Genomic DNA, 18,776 nt, shown 5'->3' with positions numbered 1-18,776 from the left:
CATCTGCCCTGCCTGCTGCCTTCCATCTCACAGAAGCAGCAAAACACATTATTTTCCAGTTTCCTGGTCTATCCTGTCCAAATTATGAAACACCGAAACAAAAAAAGAGCACTAACACAACACAGATGTAGAACTTAGATTATTGTTGACCAATAGAAATGAAGAACCTCTGGAATTGATTATACAGTCCATAACTTACTTTTTTCCCCTGAAATGCATTACGGAGATTCCAGCTATTTCATTCTATTCAGAGCTTACAGTCTGAAACATCCCACGCTCTGCTTGCTTGATGTATGTGCTTGTGGGTTCTACTTTTCCAGTACACAAGGAGTTTCCCTGGGGCAGAGACTTTCTTCCTACACATTCATTGCTTTTTACATGCACAGTTTATTAATGTTCTTGCTTTTGTATGATGCCTAATAAAATTTTATGTCCAGTTTTTTAGGAGGCATGTGTAGTGGTTCTGCTACACTGCATTAAACAAAGGAAAGTCTTGGTGAAACTCCATGAACTACTGTATGTAGGCAGTTAATTTCAGACAGTACATTGAATCTCTAAAGCACAGGAAATCTCTCTTACCAGGAGGAATCAGGGCATATGTTTCCACATGTAGTTAAGTTCTTTATAATCATTTTGGATGCTAACAGAGCTTGCAAACAAAACACAACACAGGCATATTCGGATACAAATTATCATTTGAACTTACTGGCTACATTTCATATGCTATACTACAATTGGACACCACGAACAATCCTTCAGAAGTCTTTTCAAATGAGACATGATTTTAAAAAAATTTACATCTTTGAAAAAAAAGCTGAAAGTGTCTGAGAATAGCATTAAATTCACTGTTGCGAAATAGTAGTGCTATGTCACATTTCCGAGTCAGCTCTCTTAAAATCACATCTGTTTTTAAAGTAGGAAACATCCATGATGGGATTAAGAACACAGAAATGACACCTCAAAAGCAATGTTACTCTATTTCCTTTGCCAACACCAAGCACTGAATGATGAAAGCTAAATTTTACACCTACTTGTTACTGTCTTAGGGTTTGGTCAAGAAGTTTCTCTGTTTTTTAATGTGTTCACTCACTGTAGCATCTATAGCATTCTTAGTTTATTTCAAATTTCCAGTCTAAAAGATCATTTTTACCAAGAGGTACATGTTCTGACAATTCTAGAAAGCTTCTCTTTGGACAAAACATTTTCTGGAATTTACAAATGTGGTACATCTAGCTGAAACAAAGCAAGCAGTAATAATCATATGGTTTTGTCATAATCATAGAATCACAGGGGTTGGAAGAGACCTCAAGAATTGAGTTTGGCCCCCCGCTAAAGCAAGAAGGTATGCAGATAAGTCTTGAATAACCCCACAACCCCTCTGGGTAACCTGTTCCAGTGCTTCACTGCTCTTAGAATAAACAAGTTCTTCTGTATGTTTTTACAGAACTTCTTGTATTTAAGTTTTAGGCCATTACTCCTTGTCCTATTGCTGTGCACCAGCAAGAATAATCTGATCTCAACCATTTGCCTCCCACCTCCCATAACGCACCTCTCAAATGAATTACAACTTACTCCCTGAATCAGTAACAGTTAACACTTAAGGTTCTTTGACCTCACTCTTCTGTAGTAAAGATGGGTTATTGAGATTTGCTGCTTCAGTGTTTTCGTCCTTTTCCCAACTTCCAAGCTGAAAGTACAGAATTCTACATGGGCCTTCCACAGGGGCAACTGACATTGTTACTGGTGTCTCCTGTGATTGATCAGATTTCACTTGGAGGTTTTCCTCTCTGGCTTGAGCCTCAGCTTGGAAACTCTCTTTCCAGAACAGTATTATATAGCGCCTGGTAAGCACAAGCCAACTCCCAAATAAGTTCTACGCCTTTAGATCTATGTAAGCCACACCAACCCTGACTCAAATACAGGCTTAGTTTCTCAGGATCTCACAGGTGTTAAGAGTGAAATCCCATGACACTGCGGGTCTTCATGCTTTTAAGATTTTTCCTTAACCTCTCCATATTCCCTGCCAGACAGCATTCTCTGGTTTTCAAGTAGACTCCTTCCACATAACATGAATGGATAGGAAAACATTCAGGGAGACTGATAACACGCACAAGAGTATGCCCACAAAAATGAGCATTAATTTGGCATTGAAAAACGTGTGACAAACTAAGAAGAAAGCCTGGAAAACAGTCTGAACATCGTGCTGTTTGTAAAATTTGCTATTCCATTTGGGATATAGTTGTTCATAAAATTAGCTACTCCATCTGGGATGTAAGTATCAAAATTCAAATCACATCACATTGCATATAAGTACCATGCAGGTGTCTCCACCAGTGCCCTTACTTGATTATATACGAACACAATTCCACAACAAGAAATCATGACATTGATAACTGGCCAGTAAGTTGCGAGTAGCATGATGGCTTTTAATCCCTTAGAAAGCATCCCCACGACTAAGAGCAGGTTCATAGCTGATAGCTGCTAAAAAGGGGTTAATGAATAGAGACTGATAAGAGGAGGAAAAAAAACAAATGAAAAAAAGCACTGCCCAGACTAAACAGTGCTCAAAGTTTACAAATATCCCAGAATACTGGCAGCCCACCTGGGCTTTCAAAGTTAAGTTCTTAAGCACAGAAACCTGAACTGCTGATAACGTTCCATAACAATGCTCTCTGAGAGCAGAGAGATTTGTTCTAAAAGCTAAAAAGCAGCTATTGCCTGCATTCTTCACCAAAAAACTGTCACGTAGCTAACTAGATCAATCTGTGCCCATGACAGGGGGGCAGTACGTTTGTAGGCCCCTTTTGGCCCCACAAAATGGGAAGGAAAAGGGAAAAGGGATAGGGAGATAGGAGCTGGCCTCAAGAAAGAAAAAAAAACAGCAGCAACAATCTGTGGAGGAAAAGCTTATTTTACTAACTATGATATCAGAATGCAAGATGTAATACAATCTAATTGAAATTGAGACTAATAAATAAAATAAAATAGGAGAGAGTTCCTGAGATCGAAAAGCTTGGTATGGCTAGGAAAGCACCCTCCAGCATCTACTGCAAGGCAGTAAGAGAAAGCCCCGCCAGGAAGGGCCAGATCCCATGATTTCTGCAATGTATAGGGACAGGTGCCCAGAATTGGAGCATTAACATTTTAACACCCAGTGCACCACATGATGTGGAATACTGAAAACCAAAAATCACAAAACCATAACACATACACTAGCACAAGAAACACAAATTAAAAAAAAAAAAAAAAAGCACAGTTAAACTGTATATGCCTTTGAGATTCTTTTTTAGTAAGTATTCATGAGAGTCTCCAACATATTCAAAATTTAGCTTGGATATCAGGAGACACTTTACAGAAAAGGTTGTTAAACACTGGAATAGGCTCCCAAGGAAGGTGGTTGAGTCACTATCCCTGAATGTGTTCAAAAACCTTTTGGATGTCATGCTCAGAGACATGATTTAGTGGAGGGTTGTTAATTAGGGTAGTAACTACAGGTCAGTGAGTCCTATCTCAGGGAAGGTCATGGAGCAGATCCTCCTAGAAGCTACGCTAAGGTACATATGAGACAAAGAAGTGATCCGAGACAGACAGCATGGCTTCACCAAGAGCAGATCGTGCCTGACCAACCTAGTGGCTTTCTAGGATGGAGTGACAGCATGGGTGGACAAGGGAAGGGCGACAGATTTCATCTTCCTGGACTTCTGCAAAGCTTTTGACATGGTCCGTCAACACATCCTTCTCTCTAAATTGGAGAGGTATGGATTTGAAAGGTGGACTGTTCATTGGATTAAGAACTGGCTGGCTGGATGGAGCCAAAGAGTAGTGTGTCAGGGTGGAGGCCAGTCACAAGTGGTGTCCCTCAGAGTTCATCTTGGGACCAGTGCTCTTCAGGATCTTCATCAATGACACAGATGATGGCATTGAGTGCTCTCTCAGCAAGTTTACAGATGACACCAAGCTGAGCGGTGCAGTCAATACATTGGAGGGAAGGGAAGCCATCCAGAGGGACCTGGGCAGGCTGGAAAATTGGGCCCATGAAAACCTAATGAAGTTCAATAAGGCCAAGTGCAGGGTGTTGCACTTGGGCAAGGACAACCCCAGGTATTAATACAGAATGGGGAATGAATCCCTTGAGAGCAGCACTGCGGAGAAGGACTTGGGGTCCTGGGAGATGAGAAGCCAGATATGAGTACCAGTGTGTGCTTGCAGCCCAGAAGGCCAACTGTGTTCTGGGCTGAATGAAAAGAGGAATGACCAGCAGGGGGAGGAAAGTGATTGTTCCCCTCTACTCAGCTCTTGTCAGGCTCCATCTGGAGTATTGCATCCAGGCTTGGGGCCCCCAGCACAAGAAAGAGCTCTTGGAATGGGTACAGAGGAGGGCCACTAAGATGATCAGAGGGCTGGAACACCTCTCCTGTGAGGAAAGGCTGAGGGAACTGAGCTTGTTTACCTTGGGAAAGAGAAGGAGCCAGGGAGTACTGTGGCCTTCCAGAACTTGAAGTGAACATATAAACAGGAGGGTGAACAGCTGTTTACAAAGGTTGATAGTGATAGGACAAGGGGAAATGGTTTTAAACTAAGACAGGGGAGGTTTAGGTTAGATAATGGGAGGAAGTTTTTCACTCAGAGAATAGTGAAGTGCTGGAACAGGTTGACCAGAGAGGCTGTGGATGCCCTGTCTGTGTAGGCATTCAAGGCCAGCCTGGTCTAGTGGTTGGCGACCCTGCCCATGCAGGGGGGTTCAAACTAGATGATCTTTGAAGTTGTTTTCAACCCAGACCATTCTATGATTCTATGTTCCTATGAGTCTGCCTTCATAGAAGGCAATCAACTGAAAGAGGAAAAGAAATTCAACAAAACCCACCACCTGATTAGCACTTTCAAAGACTCATACTGCTCAGCAGGTTTAAATTAAGAAGTCAAAGGTAACAGGACTGATATCACATTGCCAGTTCTCTGAGACAACTAATTTCTCAGTCACCTTGAAAAGCTTTAAAGAGCTTTTAAGATTTGTTTTACAAATTTTATGGACAATATGTGAGAGTACATTTATCAGTGATTAATGATAATACACAGAAAATATGTGATTAATGCCTGGAGGATTTTTTTGACATGCTAAATGCCACTGTATACTTTGCACATAATTCTTTCACAATTTCACTCCCTATATGCTTTTTAAAAGTTCAGAAAACTTTCCATTTTACTTTCCCAAAAATGTATACATACCTTTTTATCATCAGATTTCATTACAAAATTTCTGCTAACATCTTCTAACACGCTGGCATGAAAGAAATGTATAGCACAGAACTGATACATACACATATGTTGGCGATCAGGCTGATTCTGCTTAATTATCACATAAGATACAGGCAATTTGGCCCTAACCAGAGTTAAGATTGAATAATCTAGTTTGCATTTAAGTTTGCAAAGTGGCAACCTATACTACATCAGATTATGCAACTCCATTGCAGTATTAAAAAATAAAAAGAGGTGGAAAATGTAATAGTTTTATTCAACAGAAAAGCAGACATTAGGAACCTGCGTTAATTACAATCCTGTAGTTCCAAAAACTTTAGCAAGTGATATTTTGCAAGGATCTAAACTGCCATAGCAGTTGGCATTTAATTAAAAAAAAAAAAAAAAAAGAGCTAACAAGATAGAGTACTTGAAACCAATAGGATGTGGTTTAACTTGACTTTCCTTCAAGACTGTATTTATCTAGTGAGGTATCTAGTGAGGTATCTTCCTCTGAGGAGGAAGATAGTTGACATTCTATTGTTTTATTTCTGATTCATCAATTATAGATATGCACAAATAGAGACAGTAATAAACAGAGACATGTAAAAACACAGAAGAATTAAATAAATCAGATATACTTTGGATTAAAACACAATTCAATAATATTCCTTAAAATTTCTTCCAAGGTTATGTAAGCAACAATGCACTAGCATCGGAAACAGTCATGCCAATTTAGTAGCCGATTCCAAAGAAATTGAAAGAAAGAACATATATTCTAAAATGGAAAGGATGAAAATCATATGAATGCATACATAGCTGGTAGCAATCAAAGAGTAGAGCAGTTGATACTATAAGCTGTTAGTGTGCAAGAATTAAAGGAAAAAAGAAAAAAAAGCAATTAAATATAAGCTTTCCCAAGTGCAAAATGTTTTTGAAAAAGAAGAAAGATCTCCTTAATTTCAGAGTTGCACACTAAATCCCACTGGGCTGTGGAATTGCTTTTCCCTACATATTAACAGAATAAACACAAACTATGTTGCTAACAACAAAACTCATTTCCTCTATAAAGCCCTAACTTCCCAAAAGTTTATACTCTGATCCCAGTACACAGATATTCAGATCACAAAGATTTTGCCACATTATATACTGTAAGTAACTGCTTTTAGAATGACAGGCAACTATGAAGATTACATTTCTCTGTCAACACTTCTTCGCATTATCTTCGTATACATCTGCATATAAAAAAGCAAGGAACTTAAGATGCATTTAGTGTTTATGCTATGGGTACATGAAGGATTTCACACCTGTAGGATAATTCTCCCATTTTTACTGTTAGGAAAAGGCAAAATGTTTAAAGTCATGTACAAAAACAGATTTTTGAAGGTGTTATTAATTCAGCAGTGCCCACTGTATTGGATCTTAAAACAGTAATTGAGTTTTATGCTGCCAGACTAAACTGAACATTTGGACATTGGCAGTGTTTGCAATCAGATAAGTGTTAGAGAAAGAATGCAGATGTTATTCCAGTGAGTGCTCTGAAAATGCTAGCTCTGGGTGAAAATGAGAAGAGGTAAGGAATTGCAGTGGACAAAGAAGAATTCCCCTTGTGTAAGAAAGCCTCACTATATTTTGCTGAAGTGATTAAGAAGAACATTTGAAAAACTTTCAAGCCCACTCCAATCGAACTTGGATTAGGATGCAAGATGGTGTGTGAATTTAGAAGGAAGAATTGCACAGATGGGAAAACAATCTGGAACTTTCGATCAAAGCTGGCATGCTCTCTTTCATATCTCTTTATCCAAATGCCCAGAAGCTGTAATTTTGCTACGAACTTCAAGGGAGGGGTTCATTTTGTCCTCCTTTTATCATCACTGACTACTTAAGAGTAGCATTCTGAGCAGAAAGAAGATAGGCAAAACTGTAAAAGAGACCGAAGTTTCAATGGCATTCTATCATAATTATATGTTAGCTATAAAGGCAGAAGGAGTAAAAAAAATCTGATCTTTGAATTGTCAACACTATAATGGTGACTGTGTTTGTAGATCATATTAGCCAAAAAATAAACTCCAGAGAAAGGTAAAATTTATAAGACAGTTCTTAGGGAACTCTTGTATAAAAACAGAGAGTAGATTTATCTCACTCTGTGGTAATCCACTGTGATAGACACAGTGAGATGAGGCAGCATTACCTATTATGCTCTTCATCATAAAAGAGTGAGTTTCTTTCATCATCTCTGGTTGCATGTTTTGGGTGCAATGTATAGGGTTATATTAACAGATTAACATATATCTATAGAATAGGGTGCAACTATTACTCCACAAAGAAGCAGTGCTATATTTTGCCTTCATTCCATGACAGAATCTAGAAAGACAGTATTCTAAATTAAAAGTAAAAATTCCATATAGCAACTTTTCCAACCAAAATTATATTTTGCTTTCACAATAATGATAGAAATAGCTGTTGCACCTAAAGGATACATATATCTGAAGCTCCAGAGGTCAGTTTTTGTTAACTTTTTCAAAACTCTCCCACCAGCCATGTAAACAGTCAGATTTATAAACATTAATCAGTTCTGTTTTTCTGTAACGTATTTCAGTGCAGCAGAATATGTTGTTACAGATCAAATTGTTAAACTGATTAATTAGTAGGATTCAATATTTCTCAAAGTTCTTGTGAGCTCACACTTTCCGGAAACTTTGTTTTCAGCTCACAAAAGTCCCTTGCACAGCATTTTCCTCTCTATGCTTCCAAATGCTTTTTCCTATTCAAGTCTATCTCTTCATCTTCTTACTCTTATGACAACACTCCTGCGCTGACCACAGCACCTAGCTATTTAACCAGCAAATTTTTCTCTTCAGCTAAAATCTGCTGTAAGCAGAGGAAACCACACAGAAAGTCTTCTCTCTGCCTTCTTTGGACAATCTGTTTGTTTTTCTGTAAGGCAAAAAGCAAGCAAACAAATTCTGGCTCACTGACCACCTGCCCGTGTACTCAAGCATTGCTTCTTTTCTGAAAGCTCATCCGAACTTCTCCAACTCACAACATCAAAAGAAAGACCCAGATACAAAGCCTTGAACCAGATTTGCTTTTTCAAGTTCAGAAACAAATATCAGTATTTTGGAAGTTGGAACTTTATTTCAAGGTATCAAAAGCAGAGAATATTATTAGGTCATTTTTATATACTCAATGAACAAATGCCTTCAGTCATGCTATTCTGTTACAGTGCATCTAATTGCACACACAAACCTGATCATTTCACTTGAAAGCAGACCATCCAAGGAATTTTATGTACAAACATGTGTACCTGCTTATTCAGCAAATATTGTGCTTTCTTGCTTTCTTTCTTTTTTCTTTTTTTCCCTGTGGGGACCCACTGGTGATTCACACACAGACCAGAAGTAACATTTTGCTCTTGCACAAGGAACATTGTACCCAGATGGAAAATTTGTTTGTAATCCACCCCAAATTTTTCAAATACTTAGCAATTATTTTCATGAAAAGCAAAACCACCCCATTTGTACATTTGCATGATCTACTGAAATTGCAAATGTGAAACTATTTTTGTCTGAAGTATGTGAGATTTTGAAAGTCTTTGCAATAGAGCACTGAATTGAGTTTTACGAAAGTAATACATTAAAATAATATCTTAAAAAGCAGTACAGCTTTTCATTAAATAATAATTACTGTTTTAAATCTGTAATGCTTTTGCTCATATTCACTAGTACCCTACTTCACATTCATTTAATGCTAGCAAGAACTCTTTCAAACAATGTACTGAAAGCTAGGATGATAGGATCTGATCTTACCAGGTGAGATTCTCCAATTTCAAACTCCTGTGAAACTGACCAACTGCTGAGACCACAACTCTGAAAAGTTAATTTCTTATAGAAGCATTTACTCCTGACTGGATTTTGCTAGTCCACTTAAAGCTACACAGATAATCACACTGAAAGAAAACAAAACAACAATAAAACAAACAAACAAACAAAAAAACTACCTCAATAAAGGGTTCAAAATCTGTGTACTTCCATGACATTTAGTCAACTGGATTAGACAAGAGGTTATGTTAGATCACCTAAGGATCAGTTCTGGTTTCAGACTAAATTTGATCTAAGAATAATAAAATTAAAGAGGGGCTAACAGAACAATCAGATTGCTGCAGCTGATTTTGCTTTTTAAAGTATCAAGTTTTTTTCTGTTTTTACCCACACTTTAGCCAAAGAAAATGAATAATTTGTTGTTTTACTGAAATCAGTTGTCTTCTAATTTCACACAGGAAAGATTTGTTAATAGCTACATTACCAACAGTAAAACAAAACAAGCAGAATGCCTTGATCATCCAGATTTTTTAATACAGAGAAAAAAACAACTTGCAGAAGCTTTGAAGGGGGAGGATTTCAACCACAGATGGCTGGCTGCAAAAACGGGTATCAAAAAATAATGTTGACTACTAGTTAACTCATGCTGAAGAAATTCAGCGCATGCTTGGCAAGTGCAAACACACTGGTAAAGGAAGTTCTTATAAAATGTTCAGACTTCTCCATCTAGTATGTTCTGATGCAATGAGATAGGAATCTGTATGCTGCACAGCATACAAAAACTTAACTTTTAAAACTGTTTTCAGCAGGCTTATAGAGAGAAAACACTGACAGAAAGCATTTACAAAATTGCTCATCATTGACATATTTCCTACTCAATAGTGCTTCCAAAGGGATAAAGAAAAGTTCCTGTGACAGGCACGAGTATAGGTCAATGTTCAAAATTTTCTACAGTATGGGGAAAGGCTCTCAGGTATGCCATTTTACATTTAACTTAGGCAAGCAATAGAAAAATTGTTCTCTCATCTACAAGGAAGTACAGAAGTAGAGGTGTGTCACAAAGTGACTGGCTATAATTCATTGGTTTTTTTTTTTTTTTTTCCTGCAACAACCACCAACCTCTAACTTCTACCACATAAGTAGACATGCAGCTCGTGGTTGAAATTATTACATCAGCAATTCTGTTACAATCCTCATCAAAAAAGGGTTTAAATTCAACTGAAATTATTTACCCCAAAAGTTTCATTTTTTCACTCAATTTATCTCAAATTAAACATGAAGAATGAAGATATGACTGCTGCAAGTGAAGATCAGATTCAAGAACATCTAAAGAAAAATGAAAGTGCATGAGTCCGTGGTACCTGGCGAGATCCATCCACAGGTTCTGGGAGAATGGGCAGATGAAGTTGCCAAGCTGGTATGCATCAAATTTGAAAGATCATGGTAGCCTGGAGAAGTTCACACTGACTGAAGAAGGGGAAACATAACTCCCATTTTCAAGAAAGGAAAAAACTAAGATGTAGGGAATTACAGGCCAGCCAGCCCCAACTCTGCCTGGCTAGATCATGGAGCAGATCCTTCTGAAGGCCCTACCAAGGCAAGTGGAAAATAAAGATGATGTGGTTAGTGGTAACCAACATGGTTTTACCTAGAGCAAACCATGCCTGACAAAGTTGGTGGTCTTTTATGATGGAATTACAGCATCAGTGGATAAAGTCCAGAAGAGGGCCACAAAAATTATCAAAGGGCTGGAGAACCTCCTCTATGAGGACTGAGGTAGCTGGGGCTTCACAGCCTGGAGAAGAGAAAGCTCCAGAGGGGACCTTACAGTAGCCTTTCAGTACCTGAGGGGGCCTACAGGAAAGTTAGAGAGGGACTTTTTATATGGGCAGGTAGCAACAGAACAAAGGGAAATGGTTTTAAACTGGAAGAGGGTAGGTTTAGACTAGAAATTTGTAAGAAATTCTTCACTGTGAGACTAGCGAGACACTGGATCAAGTTGCCCAGTGAGGCTGTGAATGCTTCCTCCCTGGAAGCATTCAAGACCAGGATAGATGGGGCTTTGAGCAACCTGTTGTGGAGAGAGGTGTCCCTGCCTACAGCAGGGGGGTTGCAACTAGGCGACTTTAAAGGCTCCATCCAACTCAAATCATTCAATGATTTTACATTGTTCTGCAGAGCACTAGCATGCTTACTTAGAAAAATAAATAAGCATTTGAGATCTTATGATAGTCTTTTTTCTTATGTTCCCCGCTGGAATCACCTGCCTCTTCCCTCTGCCGCGAGCAATAGTTGTGGCTTTTCTTCCGCTTTGGCAGCAGAGCCGCGCGCTTCCCAGACCTGTCGCTGCCCGTCTCTGCGGCCCGGGGCTCAGTACCCTGGTCAGCGCCAAGTCGCCTGCACCCTTGATCGCAGCTGGTAGAACAGCAGTGTCAACGTGGGTACCCCAGATGTGTTATTTCAAAGAAGTTCTTGCTCCTGAATTACACTGCAGCACGCAGGAAGGAGAAAAAAAAAACAAAAACAAAAACAAAAACAAAAAACCACACAAAGTACGGTTTGTAAGCAGAAAATACCTGGCAAAATGATGTTCTGGACAAGCAGCTACTGACAAGGAGCTGCTGAGCAGTAGTTACAATCTTTGTTCCTCCATGTTATGCTCAAGTTTCATTATGCTTAAAGCAATTCCCTTGATAAAACCATCTGGGAATTCCAAAACACATATGTTCCAGTTCTGCTACATAACTGTATATAAATTGTTACATAAGTGCATTATGTTGCAGAAATACCTAATAGTAATCACACCCTTCGGTTCTACTAAAACTCAATTACATTGCTGCTAATTTCTAAAAATGCTAAAAGCGATCTTGCATAACTTCAGTTAGAAAGCTTATTAACACATCTTACCCATCCTCCTTTTATTAAAAGAAAAACATGGGCAACCACAACGATTTATAACAAATTCGGTTAAGTTACAAGGTTTATGAATGACAGGTATTTAAATATATTTAAATGCTGGTGTGTTTGAGCTCACACATTTTCTGGATCTTGAATGCTATTCAGCCTCCACTCCTCCTTCATGTAGCTTTCTAAAGTAACTGCAAAACGGCAACTGTCAGTTGCTGACAGAAGACACATCTGCAGTTACTCTGAGTTTAATTTTCTTGCCTATTTAAAGATTTTGGATTTGAGTTCATAATTCACTGAAATTCTCTTTTTTTTGGGAAAAAAAAAAATAATGTGCAGAAGCAAACAGTTAAATATCAAGTCAGCAAACCACAAGTTGTGGTGAAAGGTTCCAAGTGACATGTATTTAAGAGGTATCTATGCAAAGCTCCAGAGAAATTAAAAATAACTCTCAATCAAAATAAAATACGCTTTTCATTACAAGAGAGCATTTTTTCTCTATAGCAGAGAACTTTAAACTACGAACTAGTCTGATCAGGAGACTATACTAGCAGTTACTTAAGTGGCACCATACTCTGAAAAGCATATTTGACTCACGAGATGCATCTACTCTCAGTAAAATCCAAGCATCTATGCCAGATTATGCTGTTATGAAAAACAAAAGTAATTAATTTCTTTTTACTAATCATTATAAAACCTTACAGACTTAAATGAAATGTACAGCAGGTCTCTGTGGCAACTTACCTTTCCAAGAATCATTATACTCAGTGTGCCTGTTGAGTAAATGTGCTGACACTGGAAACTGTACTAGTTTTTTGGACTCAAGAAAGCATGATACAGTTTTACACGTTGTCTCTGCAACACAAGAGAGACCAGTAGAGAAGGGAGCTCATTATTTCAATCAAAACATCCTGTCTTGAACTGTGATAAGTGGTGATGCCCTTTTACAGATCTTAAAACTAATATTAATTTTAAACATAAGAGTAACACCACTGACTTCAGTTCTCAAGTGCCTTCACTGCTTGAGGCTTCAGTTCAGACTGAAAAAACATTATTATTGGTCAAGCCCTGCGATATGGTAGAATAAAAATCCTTTAAAAAATTTCAGGAGATTTTATCTGGAAGTCAACAGAATACAAGAAGCTTTTTTTCTCTGTAAAATCTCTGCAATGCTATTCACAGTACTACTTTTCAGAGTGTACGTGTTTTTGTTCTCTTTCTTTTCTATAGGTTTCTATTTTTATACTACCCTTCTTTCTGGAAAGCCTTACACTCTTCAAAAGAAGATTGTTTTATCATTTTAACCCCCCAAATCTCCACAATTTCCTAAAGTAAATTGTACTGGTTCACAGCAAACCTATGATCAATCTGAAAGCTTATCCTTTTGCTGCAAATTTAGAATAGATAAGTGCATTTACATAAACTTGTAATAACTGAAATGGGATTTAGATGAAGGGTGAAAAAAAAGATCAATACCTGAGTTTGCTCCAAAGCTTAATTTAGGAAAAATTCCCTACAAGCTACATAATTAATGAGATAAAAAAAAGAGGAGCATCCTCAGAGACTTAGAAAGACTTCTATCTTTCCTATCACACATCCTTCTTCAGGTTAAGTTAAAAATCTGTTTGAAAGTAATCCAATAAATTTTTCTTTATGAGCATGAACAGGCTCTAACCATACCTGTAATCAGTCCCTTGAAATCTGGGTACTACACTACTTTCAGGATTTTTAGGACTTCAATTAGCATTTTAAGTCATTAGAAGGAAAATACAAGCTGAGAATCACAATATCATGGAATGGCTTGGATTGCAAGGGACCCAAGGATCATCAAGTTCCAATCACCCTGCCACAGGCAGGGCCACCAACCTCCAGATCTGGTACTAGACCAGGCTGCCTAGGGCCCCATCCAACCTGCTCTTGAACACCTTCAGGGACAGAGCATCCACAACCTCTCTGGGCAGCCTGTTCCAGCACCTCACCACTCTCTCTGTAAAGAACTTCTCCCTCACATCCAATCTAAACCCTCCTTCCTTGAGCTTAAAACCATTCCTCCCTGTCCTATGACTGTCTACCCTTGCAAAAAGTTGATTCCCCTCCTTTTTATAATCCCCTGAGGACACTGATGACCTTATTAAACTATATTCAGTACAACAGGTCAAAGAAAGAAATTTATTTTGAGAGCAGCCATTTGACATTTACTAACTCATTAACCTATTTGCTGTCTGTACTTTCTGAACTGTCTCTTTTTGCCTTTTTCTGTACTCTTCAATTAAAAGACTGTGTCTTTCACACAGTAAAAATGTGACCCTTATTAAGTGGACTGTTACAATTGCAGAGAATTTTGCAATTTTAAATAAATCCTATAAATCAAAACACAATTCACTAGAAGCACTTATATATTTAATAATATGTGTTCCTGATAGATAACTCTATTAAAGTAATCTTCGTGGTGCAACTGCCTGCTCTCCACATCAGCAGCTGAACAGACACACCCAATGAGTTCTCTCAAGTTTCATTTATAATTTCAATGAGCTCTTTCATATCCTTATGTCTTAATGAAATCTTCAAAGGGCATCTCATCTTGCTACATACTTCTCAAAACCGTATGAAAAGCCTAGCGTTGTTATAAAAATTTCAGAATGTTTTTCATTGCGTACATAACTTTCTGTCATCTCCCATGATTCTGCTGTTGGACAAACAGCTTCAGCTTTGTATACAGGCCAAAAGCAGATACCAGAACAGATGCTAGCTTTACATTCAACTTATTACATGCATGCTTGACAGCTGCATCATAGCAACACAAATGAACTGACAACAGATCAGGAAATTGAGAAGAAAAAGTAAATTTTAAAGATTGTCATAGATGTCATTGTTTAGTTATGTGCATCCCTAACTAAAGAAGTTAATTACTTGAGTATATGGTTGGATTTGCAAACATATATATATTGGGTAAAGTTATCTCAGAATGAATCATACTAACACTAATCTGCAACAGAAACTTAAGAATAAAGTTGTTCTATATGAACCAAAGCAGAAGAAAACTTAACGTCATTTCTTGAAAGCAAGTGTAGACAGACAGCCTCGGGTCTCAACAACAAATCTAGAATTGAACACTGGTATTATAAACCACTTGAAGTTTGTTTCTATATCACCAATAGCTAGATATTTCTCAAAGTAAAAGTTGACATAATCAAGGGGTCAGTAGTGCAGTGCAGTAAAAAAATATGTTACCTTACAATATGTATGCATACTGCAGTCACGTTCACAGGCCACAGGTTCATATTTTAAAAGTGATTACAAGCATTTCACTATGCTGGATTCATTTTTGTATGAATCTGAATGCCTACTACGTGCCAACTAATAAATTTAAACTGAACTTGTCAGTCAACATGCTAACCACACTTCCTCAGTGTAGCAAGTTCAGTGAAAAAATTGTACAGGTTATTAAAATTGTAAAACTTTATCCTTAATGTTCAGATTTTAATGACACAGTAGTATTTTAGTTCTAGCAAGCACTGCATTAACAACTATTATGTTCTGGAGAAACTTTGCATTAGTACCTCTATTGCTGTGGCATTATGGCACTGTAGGATAACCTATCTATTTTTCACTGTGCTTCCCAAAACATCTTTTCCCTTAAAAACCGAAGGTAACTCACCTCTCCTCTTCTGGTTTCTTTATTAATATTTTTTCCTCTCATTTTGTCTTTATTAAAAATAATAATAAAAAAATACTTTCCCTTCCTAACACTTAGAATAGTAAAAGCTCTAGAACAGCCCATATTTTGTGAATTAGAGATAGAAAAAAAAAATGTTCCTATATTCAGAGAAACAGAATGACTCAGGAAGAATTGCAATGAAAGTTCAAGAAATCGAAATCTCATATTCAGAGTGGAGAAATACAACCATAAATACAACTAAAACCTCCTAGTATGATATCTCTTAAAAGATTAATTATATTTTGGAGAATTCAGCTTTTAAGGAGAGCTAGCTTTTCAATATCTCAGTATCAATATCTTCCTTACTTCTAGAAATGCAAACGAAGTAAGAAAATTATTGCCAAGAAGAATAGCATTTTTGTCAGCTTCTTAATATAATCTATATAATCTATGTTTGTTTGTTTGTTTGTTTAATGGAATCTAGTTTCCTGAGTTTATCTGGGAATGTTATCCAATGTATGTATATGTCTAGTACAAATGCTAACAGACCATTCATGAACATAAGAAAATCTCTACATTTATGATGAGTATATTCTTCCATTTCTGAACAGTGTCCAGAAACTGTCCACTTTTTAGTCTAAAAGCATTTGTAACAAAGTCTATACTATTGTTCACCTAGACATTAAAATCAAAAGTATTTCCACTGACTAACTTAATTCAATATTCTATTTTAGTTGAAAGGTCTACACTACGAAGGATCATATTTGGAACTAGATCATCTTAAAGGTCTCCTCCAACCTAAACCATTCTACTATGATTCAATGATTTATGAAGCAGTCAGTGTCTTTCCAGTTTCAAACATAAGGTAGAGATTGGCACCTCACTAAATAAAAGTCTTTTCAATATTACATTTCCAACAACAGCCAGATTTAAAATTTACCTCAGCTGTGCAATCTTCCACACTGTTACTGAATCTAATACTTAATGAGTAAATAATAATTTTATTAAAATAATTTAATTAAGTGAACTTTAATAAAGCACATACAATCCTCACAGTGTGAATTTGTCAGTTTTAATAGTCCTGAGGTGGAATAGCAGGATCATATCAGGAATAAACAACAGAACATGTGAGGAATCCAAGGAACCATTCATGCCTGTACCACTGACCTTAACTGTCACATGATAATTATTTTATTTCTTACAAAAAAAACAAAACAAAACAAAACAAAAAAACTTAGATCACTGACCATAAAAACTTTATAATAATAAATAAGGCAGTGAAGAAGATGCTGAGCAGTTTGTCTGTAACCTATGTTCAGCAGGATGCTGCACTCATCACATTCACTAAGCCTATGACATTTGTCTCACTTGGCATTTTCAGAAATAATATAGACAGTGTAGGACAAAATGCTAAAGGAAAAGCACAACACTGTATAAACACCATCACATAATAGTTCCAAACAGTCTGACAGTTAAAAACATTTATAATTTGTTCCAATGGATACAAGTATCATCCATCAGATGTCTGCTTCCATGTTTAATGCTCCTCAGTATTTTCACTGATTTCCTAAATGAAAAAGACGATTCATAAATAGGTGCCTTAGGCTATTAGTGGACTAGGAGGATAAAAACATGGTGGCATGTTTGTTTTTTGTTTTCATTTTTAAACATGGATACTACAAAGCTGGGAACATACAAGAATTAAAAAACTCAGCAGGCTAGACTGATTGGGAAGATCTCTCCCCAAACAACTAACACTAAAAGGTACAGATATCTTCCTGAGCCAAAGTTAATCACTGTTCTGCAGATGGAGCTACCTAATACAGTCTCATGACAACCACATGCCCCCTTCAACGCAAAAGCATATCTGGATACAGCTGAATTTATTTCATTTTCAGTTATTTCATACTTAGAGAAGAAAAAAAAGAAAAAAAAAAAAAAAAAGGTCCCAAAGCAACTATACTTATTTTTGTCTCAACAGTTTCTCACAAGCTACTGACAGTAAAAGAAGCTAGCCCAAACTTCCAAGTTTCAGTTATGTTTCATGGTGCTGTTCGGGTGCGCGTATGTTTAACTGCAGATCTGCTACAAGAAAATAGTGGCTGTGAACCCTCTCTTGTAAAGTCAACCTAGCTAATGCATTAATATTTTTATATTTTGTAATTTCAGCTTCAGCAGCTGCTCCTAAGAAACTGTCAGAAGTGTAATTGATTGGAATATGTCTATGTCTGGACACAAGTTCACACTTAAGTGCTTTATTATAGCAGCTCTCCCACTTCCTCCCCTAGAAGAGAAAAATGTTTTTATTTAGCTAAAAAAAAAAAAAAAAAAAAGGATTAAATTAAAAATAATTAGAGAACAAAAAATCACATTAAAACCGAATATAAGACTCTTCTAGTGAAGTTGATATAATGCCATTCTATAACATTATTTCATCTGTTTGGTAGCAAGACAGTCCACACAATCTTCATGTATAAGATTACGTTATTCAATTATTTGATGCTACTGTTTCATTTTCAATTCTGATAGTTTATTTAGGCCTTTTATCCTATTCAGTGTAATTTGGTACGTTATTCAATCTGCAAAGATACGACAGGTGAGTTGATCTGATTTGCTTTACTAATATTTTTTTAAATAGATACATAAAAATGCACGTAAGTATCAACTCTAGTCAGGCAAATAGAACTCATACAACAGTTTATGGGCTGGTTTGGCCTGGTTCCAAGACTTGCGGGGCGGAGGGATCCGCAGATCTGCAGCTCCAGAAAAGTGAAAAAGGTGACCCTGAATAATTAAGAACAGCAGCAATGATCTGAGGAGAACCAAACCAATTTAATAAATATGGAATTAGAATGCAAGATAACACACTATAATACAATATAATTAGAATTGAAGCTAATAAATCAAATACAACAAGAGGGAGTGTCCAAATGATCGAAAGGCCTCACCGTAACACTGAGGTGAGATGCACAGTTGGAGCGAGTAGCAGGGAGGAGAACTGAAGGAAAAAGGAACATCAAGTGACCTTGTCAGGGGTTATATCTCCTCTGTGAACACAAAGTCTTCAGGGGCATGTAGTTCTTCTCTTCTGCACAGATGCCCAGAACATTAACTCTCTAACTTCCAGTGCATTACGTGATGTTATGATGTGGAAT

The 18,776-nt window shown here is 37.2% G+C and overlaps 1 protein-coding gene and 1 pseudogene across 3 annotated transcripts in view; both read right to left on the bottom strand.

Moving 5' to 3' along the window:
* CAMK4 (calcium/calmodulin dependent protein kinase IV) overlaps positions 1 to 18,776 on the bottom strand; it is a 150,003-nt gene that overhangs the window by 103,699 nt on the left and 27,528 nt on the right. The window lies entirely within an intron of this gene.
* Positions 1,044 to 12,682, bottom strand: LOC146542331 (uncharacterized; annotated as a pseudogene).

This window comes from Meleagris gallopavo, chromosome Z (genome assembly GCF_905368555.1).
Source record: "Meleagris gallopavo chromosome Z, MGAL_WU_HG_1.1, whole genome shotgun sequence".
NCBI classification, from domain to species: Eukaryota; Metazoa; Chordata; class Aves; order Galliformes; family Phasianidae; genus Meleagris; species Meleagris gallopavo.
The sequence above is the reverse complement of the archived record's forward strand: the minus strand, read 5'-3'. Positions and strand labels throughout refer to the sequence as shown.